This window comes from Protomyctophum parallelum, assembly GCF_964188405.1.
Source record: "Protomyctophum parallelum genome assembly, chromosome: 20".
Taxonomy (NCBI): Eukaryota; Metazoa; Chordata; class Actinopteri; order Myctophiformes; family Myctophidae; genus Protomyctophum; species Protomyctophum parallelum.
In genome coordinates, this window is record NC_139718.1 from 30,549,851 (window position 1) to 30,564,316 (window position 14,466).

The following is a 14,466-nucleotide window of genomic DNA, read 5'->3' on the forward strand; positions in this document are numbered from 1 at the left end:
GCATCACGCTCTAAAGCGTTTTATTGGTGTTTTTACTGTATACTGTACATCAACTTCTCTGACGCCCGGACAACACATAATGTAACACTGATCATCTCCAGAAAGATCCGCTGTGAGATCCGGGAGTTTAAAGCCCCCCACCTCCTGAAAAGAGGCCTGGTCTAACCACATTCCAGGCATGCCGTATCCATTACGACGTACTGGGGAGGCGGCATCGCCGTCCTGCACACGGCATAGACCAACGCAGATCAGGGGATCTAAAATGGAGCTACCCATTTTCTAGTGTGTGTGAAATTTGTGAATACACTCGATTACCCTTCCCCTCCTGTTTCTACATGGTTTCTCCCGAGGCATCTCTCCATCGCATTACAGTTTCTTCCCCCCCCCCCCCACTCATTCACACAGATCCACTCGACACAGCCCTCTCTAATTCTTTCCAACGACAACTCACCGGTCTGCCGCCTCATTCTCGGAAATATAAACCCGTATATAAACCAAGAATAATCTCCAACGGTCGATCGCCATTTCACGCACACGGACAGGTATACGCGAAACGAATGACGTATTCTCGAAGGACCGCCATAGGAGAAGCAGTATACATCTGACCAACTGTCTTTTTTTCGCCGTCGCGTCAGCCATGTTTGGACAAAGAAGCAGTATACTAGGCTAGCAGATATCACACCGTGGAACCCCCCCCACACTGCGAGTTGCGATCGATCGTTTTGCAGTTTGCAATGCTACTCTCATTCTCGGAAAAAAGATTCTCGGCAGTTGATCACCATAATCGCCATAGCGCCTTCGCCAGCCAATTGCAGTGATAAGGCGTCTGGGACGTAATCGACCCGTTTGTAATGGATAACTAATACAATCCTAAGCTGCGGAAGCCATCGTGTTGTCTGTCATTTTGTCGAAATCACAGCCAGCCGGGCTACGCTTATCGCTCCTGTGGTTCATGTCCAGACATGTCGTGGAACCCCCCCCCCCACTGCGAGTTGAGTCGCTCCTGTGGTTCATGTCCAGACATGTCAACCTCTCAAGTCACTGTTATGCTATCAAACGATCTGTTGATTTTGTTTACTGAGACAATGATCACATATGTGCATAGAATCATCATCATCATGACGTTATCATGACAGGCAGATATAAACATAAATAAATTATCATATACATACTACACACTGAATGAAAGCCCTAAATGTCTAATTTTAGGAGGAAAACAAATAAAATACACATATCCCATATACTGTTTGTCAATACTAGACTATTGAATCCATTTCATTTATAAAATTCTCTTTTTCAGAGAGAACTTTAGCCCATTCTGACCTGAGATCAGATTCATACGAGGTTTCCACTGGACACACACTGGTCTGATTAGAGAAAGCATGGACCTATAGAACTATTATTCACAAAATAAGGCATATAGCGACATGTACATACTATATACCGTATGAAACAGAAGACTCTCTGCTTTCATAAGAAAAAAACTAATACTGTAATAATAATAAAAATCACACCCATGTGAAGTGAGCAGTGCAATGTTGTGAAGTGAGCAGTGCAACATTGCACTGCTCACTTCACAGGGGTGTGATTTGTATTATTATTACAGTAGAAGTATTTTTCTTATGAAAGCAGAGAGTCTTCTGTTTCATACGGTATATAGTATGTACATGTCGCTATAGGCCTTATTTTGTGAATAATGGTTCTTCAGGTCCATGCATTTTCTGAAATCCTCTCTGGTGGGCGCAAGCTGCATTCAACAGCCAATTACTGACAAACTATACATGGGACCATGTGTATTTGTTTTCCTCCTAAAAGTAGACATTCAGGGCTTTCATTCAGTGTGTAGTATGTATATGATATTATTTGTGTTCATTTTTATATCTGTCTGTCAATGTCTGTCAACTTCAACCTTCCATATCTCTGCTGTTTTTTCAAAAGAGCAGCGTGCAGTGAAAAGCAGGTTTTAGAAAAAGGTCAATATCTCCAGAATGGAAGATGGTAGAATCATTTTTTTTTTTTAAATTGAAGTGGACTAGTTTGGCTTCCTTTTGATTTATGCAATGTGCGATGTGCTATAAGAGGCCCCTCGCTGTGGGCCCCTAAAAAGTTAAAAAGTCCAATGTTAATCGCTTAGCAGAAGCAATCCTGAGTAGAATTTCAAAAGTTAGCAATCAATGTGTTAAATGTCTCAAATTTGAAAGCACTATATTTCTAAAACTATGACACATTTCAAAGATTCCTTTTCAGGCAAACATGTCCACCGTAAGATGAACCTAAGTAGGCTAGAATGGGGTTGCTAGGTGTAAGTATGTAGGACTAGTAGCATGCCAAAGTTTGTGCTATTGCCATAGAGAATGCATTGTGTTGCGGAGGATGAGAGGAATGCTCTCATCCTCCGCAACACCCATTCTCATACACCGCTATACACCGCAAGGATTTGGGCTATAGCCCATATCGTACGGCATACTATACTGTAGCACGCCGTTTTTCATCATTTTTGAGGATTTGGAAAAAATTAAAAAACACGATGGGTTATAGCCCATTGTTTTTTTTAATTTTTGAAAAAAATAATATCCTCGTTTTTCATCATTTTGGACCATGGGCTATAGCCCATATCGTACGACATACTATAGCACGCCGTTTTTCATCATTTTTGAGGATTTGAAAAAAATGAAAAAAAAATGAAAAAAACATGGGTTATAGCCCATCGTTTTTTGAAATTTTGAAAAAAAAATTAACCTAGTTTTTCATCATTTTTTAACATGGGCTATAGCCCATACCGTACGGCATACTATAGCACGCCGTTTTTCATCATTTTTGAGGTTTTGAAAAAAACAAAACAAAAAAAACATGGGTTATAGCCCATCGTTTTTTGAAATTTTGGAAAAAAAAAGAAAAACTCGTTTTTCATCATTTTTGAACATGGGCTATAGCCCATACCGTACGGCATACTATAGCACGCCGTTTTTCATCATTTTAGAGGTTTTGAAAAAAAAAAAAAAAAAAAAAAAAACATGGGTTATAGCCCATCGTTTTTTGAAATTTTGATATATTTTTTTAACCTCGTTTTTCATCATTTTTTAACATGGGCTATAGCCCCTACCGTACGGCATACTATAGCACGCCGTTTTTCATAATTTTTGAGGTTTAAAAAAAAACAAAAAAAACATGGGTTATAGCCCATCGTTAAAACACTAACACTAACATCAAATAGGACAGAAAAGCTGTGTTGTAGTAATCAGCAGTTAGCTCAGTGTGATGAGTGGCTGTGCTTGTGATCCACAGGTCCAGGGTTCAAATCCCACATTAGTCATGTGTCTCTGTGACACTTTTCTTTTCACAGGCAGGGGGAGAGTAGGCGAGGGTGGGGTAAGGCCATTGAGCCCCATTATAAAGGTCTCAAATTTGAAAGCTATATATTTCTAAAACTATGAAACATTTCAAAGATTCCTTTTCAGGCAAACATGTCCACCGTAAGATGAACCTAAGTAGGCTAGAATGGTAATGGTGTAAGTATGTAGGACTAATAGCATGCCAAATTTGTGCTATTGCCATAGAGAATGCATTGGGCGTTTAAGTTAAATAACTCATAAACTACAAAACATTTCAAAATAAAAAAGTTACAGCATGTGTCTCCACAGTAAGCTGAATCATAAAAAGTGTGAATGGAGTTTCTAGGTGAAAGTGACTTTTGACGTGCCTATAGAGCTGCCATTGAGCCCCATGTTAAATGTCTCAAATTTGAAAGCACTATATTTCTAAAACTATTAAACATTTCAAAGATTCCTTTTAAGGCAAACATGTCCACCGTAAGATGAACCTAAGTAGGCTAGAATGGGGTTGCTAGGTGTAAGTATGTAGGACTAGTAGCATGCCAAAGTTTGTGCTATTGCCATAGAGAATGCATTGGGGGTTTAAGTTAAATAACTCATAAACTACAAAACATAAAAATAAAAAAACGTTCCAGCATGTGTCTCCACAGTAAGCTGAATAATAAAAAGTGTGAATGGAGTTTCTAGGTGAAAGTGACTTTTGACGTGCCTATAGAGCTGCCATTGAGCCCCATGTTAAATGTCTCAAATTTGAAAGCACTATATTTCTAAAACTATGAAACATTTCAAAGATTCCTTTTCAGGCAAACATGTCCACCGTAAGATGAACCTAAGTAGGCTAGAATGGGGTTGCTAGGTGTAAGTATGTAGGACTATTAGCATGCCAAATTTTGTGCTATTGCCATAGAGAATGCATTGGGCGTTTAAGTTAAATAACTCATAAACTACAAAACATAAAAATAAAAAAAAGTTCCAGCATTTGTCTCCTCAGTAAGCTGAATAATAAAAAGTGTGAATGGAGTTTCTAGGTGAAAGTGACTTTTGACGTGCCTATAGAGCTGCCATTGAGCCCCATGTTAAATGTCTCAAATTTGAAAGCACTATATTTCTAAAACTATGAAACATTTCAAAGTTTCCTTTTCAGGCAAACATGTCCACCGTAAGATGAACCTAAGTAGGCTAGAATGGGGTTGCTAGGTGTAAGTATGTAGGACTAGTAGCATGCCAAAGTTTGTGCTATTGCCATAGAGAATGCATTGGGCGTTTAAGTTAAATAACTCATAAACTACAAAACATAAAAATAAAAAAAAGTTCCAGCATGTGTCTCCACAGTAAGCTGAATAATAAAAAGTGTGAATGGAGTTTCTAGGTGAAAGTGACTTTTGACGTGCCTATAGAGCTGCCATTGAGCCCCATGTTAAATGTCTCAAATTTGAAAGCACTATATTTCTAAAACTATGAAACATTTCAAAGATTCCTTTTCAGGCAAACATGTCCACCGTAAGATGAACCTAAGTAGGCTAGAATGGGGTTGCTAGGTGTAAGTATGTAGGACTATTAGCATGCCAAATTTTGTGCTATTGCCATAGAGAATGCATTGGGCGTTTAAGTTAAATAACTCATAAACTACAAAACATAAAAATAAAAAAAAGTTCCAGCATGTGTCTCCACAGTAAGCTGAATAATAAAAAGTGTGAATAGAGTTTCTAGGTGAAAGTGACTTTTGACGTGCCTATAGAGCTGCCATTGAGCCCCATGTTAAATGTCTCAAATTTGAAAGCACTATATTTCTAAAACTATGAAACATTTCAAAGTTTCCTTTTCAGGCAAACATGTCCACCGTAAGATGAACCTAAGTAGGCTAGAATGGGGTTGCTAGGTGTAAGTATGTAGGACTAGTAGCATGCCAAAGTTTGTGCTATTGCCATAGAGAATGCATTGTGTTGCGGAGGATGAGAGGAATGCTCTCATCCTCCGCAACACCCATTCTCATACACCGCTATACACCGCAAGGATTTGGGCTATAGCCCATATCGTACGGCATACTATACTGTAGCACGCCGTTTTTCATCATTTTTGAGGATTTGGAAAAAATTAAAAAACACGATGGGTTATAGCCCATTGTTTTTTTTAATTTTTGAAAAAAATAATATCCTCGTTTTTCATCATTTTGGACCATGGGCTATAGCCCATATCGTACGACATACTATAGCACGCCGTTTTTCATCATTTTTGAGGATTTGAAAAAAATGAAAAAAAAATGAAAAAAACATGGGTTATAGCCCATCGTTTTTTGAAATTTTGAAAAAAAAATTAACCTAGTTTTTCATCATTTTTTAACATGGGCTATAGCCCATACCGTACGGCATACTATAGCACGCCGTTTTTCATCATTTTTGAGGTTTTGAAAAAAACAAAACAAAAAAAACATGGGTTATAGCCCATCGTTTTTTGAAATTTTGGAAAAAAAAAGAAAAACTCGTTTTTCATCATTTTTGAACATGGGCTATAGCCCATACCGTACGGCATACTATAGCACGCCGTTTTTCATCATTTTAGAGGTTTTGAAAAAAAAAAAAAAAAAAAAAAAAACATGGGTTATAGCCCATCGTTTTTTGAAATTTTGATATATTTTTTTAACCTCGTTTTTCATCATTTTTTAACATGGGCTATAGCCCCTACCGTACGGCATACTATAGCACGCCGTTTTTCATAATTTTTGAGGTTTAAAAAAAAACAAAAAAAACATGGGTTATAGCCCATCGTTAAAACACTAACACTAACATCAAATAGGACAGAAAAGCTGTGTTGTAGTAATCAGCAGTTAGCTCAGTGTGATGAGTGGCTGTGCTTGTGATCCACAGGTCCAGGGTTCAAATCCCACATTAGTCATGTGTCTCTGTGACACTTTTCTTTTCACAGGCAGGGGGAGAGTAGGCGAGGGTGGGGTAAGGCCATTGAGCCCCATTATAAAGGTCTCAAATTTGAAAGCTATATATTTCTAAAACTATGAAACATTTCAAAGATTCCTTTTCAGGCAAACATGTCCACCGTAAGATGAACCTAAGTAGGCTAGAATGGTAATGGTGTAAGTATGTAGGACTAATAGCATGCCAAATTTGTGCTATTGCCATAGAGAATGCATTGGGCGTTTAAGTTAAATAACTCATAAACTACAAAACATTTCAAAATAAAAAAGTTACAGCATGTGTCTCCACAGTAAGCTGAATCATAAAAAGTGTGAATGGAGTTTCTAGGTGAAAGTGACTTTTGACGTGCCTATAGAGCTGCCATTGAGCCCCATGTTAAATGTCTCAAATTTGAAAGCACTATATTTCTAAAACTATTAAACATTTCAAAGATTCCTTTTAAGGCAAACATGTCCACCGTAAGATGAACCTAAGTAGGCTAGAATGGGGTTGCTAGGTGTAAGTATGTAGGACTAGTAGCATGCCAAAGTTTGTGCTATTGCCATAGAGAATGCATTGGGGGTTTAAGTTAAATAACTCATAAACTACAAAACATAAAAATAAAAAAACGTTCCAGCATGTGTCTCCACAGTAAGCTGAATAATAAAAAGTGTGAATGGAGTTTCTAGGTGAAAGTGACTTTTGACGTGCCTATAGAGCTGCCATTGAGCCCCATGTTAAATGTCTCAAATTTGAAAGCACTATATTTCTAAAACTATGAAACATTTCAAAGATTCCTTTTCAGGCAAACATGTCCACCGTAAGATGAACCTAAGTAGGCTAGAATGGGGTTGCTAGGTGTAAGTATGTAGGACTATTAGCATGCCAAATTTTGTGCTATTGCCATAGAGAATGCATTGGGCGTTTAAGTTAAATAACTCATAAACTACAAAACATAAAAATAAAAAAAAGTTCCAGCATTTGTCTCCTCAGTAAGCTGAATAATAAAAAGTGTGAATGGAGTTTCTAGGTGAAAGTGACTTTTGACGTGCCTATAGAGCTGCCATTGAGCCCCATGTTAAATGTCTCAAATTTGAAAGCACTATATTTCTAAAACTATGAAACATTTCAAAGTTTCCTTTTCAGGCAAACATGTCCACCGTAAGATGAACCTAAGTAGGCTAGAATGGGGTTGCTAGGTGTAAGTATGTAGGACTAGTAGCATGCCAAAGTTTGTGCTATTGCCATAGAGAATGCATTGGGCGTTTAAGTTAAATAACTCATAAACTACAAAACATAAAAATAAAAAAAAGTTCCAGCATGTGTCTCCACAGTAAGCTGAATAATAAAAAGTGTGAATGGAGTTTCTAGGTGAAAGTTACTTTTGACGTGCCTATAGAGCTGCCATTGAGCCCCATGTTAAATGTCTCAAATTTGAAAGCACTATATTTCTAAAACTATGAAACATTTCAAAGATTCCTTTTCAGGCAAACATGTCCACCGTAAGATGAACCTAAGTAGGCTAGAATGGGGTTGCTAGGTGTAAGTATGTAGGACTATTAGCATGCCAAATTTTGTGCTATTGCCATAGAGAATGCATTGGGCGTTTAAGTTAAATAACTCATAAACTACAAAACATAAAAATAAAAAAAAGTTCCAGCATGTGTCTCCACAGTAAGCTGAATAATAAAAAGTGTGAATGGAGTTTCTAGGTGAAAGTGACTTTTGACGTGCCTATAGAGCTGCCATTGAGCCCCATGTTAAATGTCTCAAATTTGAAAGCACTATATTTCTAAAACTATGAAACATTTCAAAGTTTCCTTTTCAGGCAAACATGTCCACCGTAAGATGAACCTAAGTAGGCTAGAATGGGGTTGCTAGGTGTAAGTATGTAGGACTAGTAGCATGCCAAAGTTTGTGCTATTGCCATAGAGAATGCATTGGGCGTTTAAGTTAAATAACTCATAAACTACAAAACATAAAAATAAAAAAAAGTTCCAGCATGTGTCTCCACAGTAAGCTGAATAATAAAAAGTGTGAATGGAGTTTCTAGGTGAAAGTGACTTTTGACGTGCCTATAGAGCTGCCATTGAGCCCCATGTTAAATGTCTCAAATTTGAAAGCACTATATTTCTAAAACTATGACACATTTCAAAGATTCCTTTTCAGGCAAACATGTCCACCGTAAGATGAACCTAAGTAGGCTAGAATGGGGTTGCTAGGTGTAAGTATGTAGGACTAGTAGCATGCCAAAGTTTGTGCTATTGCCATAGAGAATGCATTGTGTTGCGGAGGATGAGAGGAATGCTCTCATCCTCCGCAACACCCATTCTCATACACCGCTATACACCGCAAGGATTTGGGCTATAGCCCATATCGTACGGCATACTATACTGTAGCACGCCGTTTTTCATCATTTTTGAGGATTTGGAAAAAATTAAAAAACACGATGGGTTATAGCCCATTGTTTTTTTTAATTTTTGAAAAAAATAATATCCTCGTTTTTCATCATTTTGGACCATGGGCTATAGCCCATATCGTACGACATACTATAGCACGCCGTTTTTCATCATTTTTGAGGATTTGAAAAAAATGAAAAAAAAATGAAAAAAACATGGGTTATAGCCCATCGTTTTTTGAAATTTTGAAAAAAAAATTAACCTAGTTTTTCATCATTTTTTAACATGGGCTATAGCCCATACCGTACGGCATACTATAGCACGCCGTTTTTCATCATTTTTGAGGTTTTGAAAAAAACAAAACAAAAAAAACATGGGTTATAGCCCATCGTTTTTTGAAATTTTGGAAAAAAAAAGAAAAACTCGTTTTTCATCATTTTTGAACATGGGCTATAGCCCATACCGTACGGCATACTATAGCACGCCGTTTTTCATCATTTTAGAGGTTTTGAAAAAAAAAAAAAAAAAAAAAAAAACATGGGTTATAGCCCATCGTTTTTTGAAATTTTGATATATTTTTTTAACCTCGTTTTTCATCATTTTTTAACATGGGCTATAGCCCCTACGTACGGCATACTATAGCACGCCGTTTTTCATAATTTTTGAGGTTTAAAAAAAAAAAAAAAAAAAAAAAACATGGGTTATAGCCCATCGTTTTTTAAAATGTTGATATTTTTTTTAACCTCGTTTTTCATCGTTTTTGAACATGGGCTATAGCCCATACCGTACGGCATACTATAGCACGCCGTTTTTCATAATTTTTGAGGTTTAAAAAAAACAAAAAAAACATGGGTTATAGCCCATCGTTAAAACACTAACACTAACATCAAATAGGACAGAAAAGCTGTGTTGTAGTAATCAGCAGTTAGCTCAGTGTGATGAGTGGCTGTGCTTGTGATCCACAGGTCCAGGGTTCAAATCCCACATTAGTCATGTGTCTCTGTGACACTTTTCTTTTCACAGGCAGGGGGAGAGTAGGCGAGGGTGGGGTAAGGCCATTGAGCCCCATTATAAAGGTCTCAAATTTGAAAGCTATATATTTCTAAAACTATGAAACATTTCAAAGATTCCTTTTCAGGCAAACATGTCCACCGTAAGATGAACCTAAGTAGGCTAGAATGGTAATGGTGTAAGTATGTAGGACTAATAGCATGCCAAATTTGTGCTATTGCCATAGAGAATGCATTGGGCGTTTAAGTTAAATAACTCATAAACTACAAAACATTTCAAAATAAAAAAGTTACAGCATGTGTCTCCACAGTAAGCTGAATCATAAAAAGTGTGAATGGAGTTTCTAGGTGAAAGTGACTTTTGACGTGCCTATAGAGCTGCCATTGAGCCCCATGTTAAATGTCTCAAATTTGAAAGCACTATATTTCTAAAACTATTAAACATTTCAAAGATTCCTTTTAAGGCAAACATGTCCACCGTAAGATGAACCTAAGTAGGCTAGAATGGGGTTGCTAGGTGTAAGTATGTAGGACTAGTAGCATGCCAAAGTTTGTGCTATTGCCATAGAGAATGCATTGGGGGTTTAAGTTAAATAACTCATAAACTACAAAACATAAAAATAAAAAAACGTTCCAGCATGTGTCTCCACAGTAAGCTGAATAATAAAAAGTGTGAATGGAGTTTCTAGGTGAAAGTGACTTTTGACGTGCCTATAGAGCTGCCATTGAGTCCCATGTTAAATGTCTCAAATTTGAAAGCACTATATTTCTAAAACTATGAAACATTTCAAAGATTCCTTTTCAGGCAAACATGTCCACCGTAAGATGAACCTAAGTAGGCTAGAATGGGGTTGCTAGGTGTAAGTATGTAGGACTATTAGCATGCCAAATTTTGTGCTATTGCCATAGAGAATGCATTGGGCGTTTAAGTTAAATAACTCATAAACTACAAAACATAAAAATAAAAAAAAGTTCCAGCATTTGTCTCCTCAGTAAGCTGAATAATAAAAAGTGTGAATGGAGTTTCTAGGTGAAAGTGACTTTTGACGTGCCTATAGAGCTGCCATTGAGCCCCATGTTAAATGTCTCAAATTTGAAAGCACTATATTTCTAAAACTATGAAACATTTCAAAGTTTCCTTTTCAGGCAAACATGTCCACCGTAAGATGAACCTAAGTAGGCTAGAATGGGGTTGCTAGGTGTAAGTATGTAGGACTAGTAGCATGCCAAAGTTTGTGCTATTGCCATAGAGAATGCATTGTGTTGCGGAGGATGAGAGGAATGCTCTCATCCTCCGCAACACCCATTCTCATACACCGCTATACACCGCAAGGATTTGGGCTATAGCCCATATCGTACGGCATACTATACTGTAGCACGCCGTTTTTCATCATTTTTGAGGATTTGGAAAAAATTAAAAAACACGATGGGTTATAGCCCATTGTTTTTTTTCATTTTTGAAAAAAATAATATCCTCGTTTTTCATCATTTTGGACCATGGGCTATAGCCCATATCGTACGACATACTATAGCACGCCGTTTTTCATCATTTTTGAGGATTTGAAAAAAAAAATGAAAAAAACATGGGTTATAGCCCATCGTTTTTTGAAATTTTGAAAAAAAAATTAACCTAGTTTTTCATCATTTTTTAACATGGGCTATAGCCCATACCGTACGGCATACTATAGCACGCCGTTTTTCATCATTTTTGAGGTTTTGAAAAAAACAAAACAAAAAAAACATGGGTTATAGCCCATCGTTTTTTGAAATTTTGGAAAAAAAAAGAAAAACTCGTTTTTCATCATTTTTGAACATGGGCTATAGCCCATACCGTACGGCATACTATAGCACGCCGTTTTTCATCATTTTAGAGGTTTTGAAAAAAAAAAAAAAAAAAAAAAAAACATGGGTTATAGCCCATCGTTTTTTGAAATTTTGATATATTTTTTTAACCTCGTTTTTCATCATTTTTGAACATGGGCTATAGTCCCTACCGTACGGCATACTATAGCACGCCGTTTTTCATAATTTTTGAGGTTTAAAAAAAAAAAAAAAAAAAAAAAACATGGGTTATAGCCCATCGTTTTTTAAAATGTTGATATTTTTTTTAACCTCGTTTTTCATCGTTTTTGAACATGGGCTATAGCCCATACCGTACGGCATACTATAGCACGCCGTTTTTCATAATTTTTGAGGTTTAAAAAAAACAAAAAAAACATGGGTTATAGCCCATCGTTAAAACACTAACACTAACATCAAATAGGACAGAAAAGCTGTGTTGTAGTAATCAGCAGTTAGCTCAGTGTGATGAGTGGCTGTGCTTGTGATCCACAGGTCCAGGGTTCAAATCCCACATTAGTCATGTGTCTCTGTGACACTTTTCTTTTCACAGGCAGGGGGAGAGTAGGCGAGGGTGGGGTAAGGCCATTGAGCCCCATTATAAAGGTCTCAAATTTGAAAGCTATATATTTCTAAAACTATGAAACATTTCAAAGATTCCTTTTCAGGCAAACATGTCCACCGTAAGATGAACCTAAGTAGGCTAGAATGGTAATGGTGTAAGTATGTAGGACTAATAGCATGCCACATTTGTGCTATTGCCATAGAGAATGCATTGGGCGTTTAAGTTAAATAACTCATAAACTACAAAACATTTCAAAATAAAAAAGTTACAGCATGTGTCTCCACAGTAAGCTGAATCATAAAAAGTGTGAATGGAGTTTCTAGGTGAAAGTGACTTTTGACGTGCCTATAGAGCTGCCATTGAGCCCCATGTTAAATGTCTAAATTTGAAAGCACTATATTTCTAAAACTATGACACATTTCAAAGAATCCTTTTCAGGCAAACATGTCCACCGTAAGATGAACCTAAGTAGGCTAGAATGGGGTTGCTAGGTGTAAGTATGTAGGACTAGTAGCATGCCAAAGTTTGTGCTATTGCCATAGAGAATGCATTGGGCGTTTAAGTTAAATAACTCATAAACTACAAAACATAAAAATAAAAAAAAGTTCCAGCATGTGTCTCCACAGTAAGCTGAATAATAAAAAGTGTGAATGGAGTTTCTAGGTGAAAGTGACTTTTGACGTGCCTATAGAGCTGCCATTGAGCCCCATGTTAAATGTCTCAAATTTGAAAGCACTATATTTCTAAAACTATGAAACATTTCAAAGATTCCTTTTCAGGCAAACATGTCCACCGTAAGATGAACCTAAGTAGGCTAGAATGGGGTTGCTAGGTGTAAGTATGTAGGACTATTAGCATGCCAAATTTTGTGCTATTGCCATAGAGAATGCATTGGGCGTTTAAGTTAAATAACTCATAAACTACAAAACATAAAAAAAAAAAAAAAGTTCCAGCATGTGTCTCCACAGTAAGCTGAATCATAAAAAGTGTGAATGGAGTTTCTAGGTGAAAGTGACTTTTGACGTGCCTATAGAGCTGCCATTGAGCCCCATGTTAAATGTCTAAATTTGAAAGCACTATATTTCTAAAACTATGACACATTTCAAAGAATCCTTTTCAGGCAAACATGTCCACCGTAAGATGAACCTAAGTAGGCTAGAATGGGGTTGCTAGGTGTAAGTATGTAGGACTAGTAGCATGCCAAAGTTTGTGCTATTGCCATAGAGAATGCATTGGGCGTTTAAGTTAAATAACTCATAAACTACAAAACATGAAAATAAAAAAAAGTTCCAGCATGTGTCTCCACAGTAAGCTGAATAATAAAAAGTGTGAATGGAGTTTCTAGGTGAAAGTGACTTTTGACGTGCCTATAGAGCTGCCATTGAGCCCCATGTTAAATGTCTCAAATTTGAAAGCACTATATTTCTAAAACTATGAAACATTTCAAAGATTCCTTTTCAGGCAAACATGTCCACCGTAAGATGAACCTAAGTAGGCTAGAATGGGGTTGCTAGGTGTAAGTATGTAGGACTATTAGCATGCCAAATTTTGTGCTATTGCCATAGAGAATGCATTGGGCGTTTAAGTTAAATAACTCATAAACTACAAAACATAAAAATAAAAAAAAGTTCCAGCATGTGTCTCCACAGTAAGCTGAATAATAAAAAGTGTGAATGGAGTTTCTAGGTGAAAGTGACTTTTGACGTGCCTATAGATCTGCCATTGAGCCCCATGTTAAATGTCTCAAATTTGAAAGCACTATATTTCTAAAACTATGAAACATTTCAAAGATTCCTTTTCAGGCAAACATGTCCACCGTAAGATGAACCTAAGTAGGCTAGAATGGGGTTGCTAGGTGTAAGTATGTAGGACTATTAGCATGCCAAATGTTGTGCTATTGCCATAGAGAATGCATTGGGCGTTTAAGTTAAATAACTCATAAACTACAAAACATGAAAATAAAAAAAAGTTCCAGCATGTGTCTCCACAGTAAGCTGAATAATAAAAAGTGTGAATGGAGTTTCTAGGTGAAAGTGACTTTTGACGTGCCTATAGAGCTGCCATTGAGCCCCATGTTAAATGTCTCAAATTTGAAAGCACTATATTTCTAAAACTATGAAACATTTCAAAGATTCCTTTTCAGGCAAACATGTCCACTGTAAGATGAACCTAAGTAGGCTAGAATGGGGTTGCTAGGTGTAAGTATGTAGGACTATTAGCATGCCAAATGTTGTGCTATTGCCATAGAGAATGCATTGGGCGTTTAAGTTAAATAACTCATAAACTACAAAACATGAAAATAAAAAAAAGTTCCAGCATGTGTCTCCACAGTAAGCTGAATAATAAAAAGTGTGAATGGAGTTTCTAGGTGAAAGTGACTTTTGACGTGCCTATAGAGCTGCCATTGAGCCC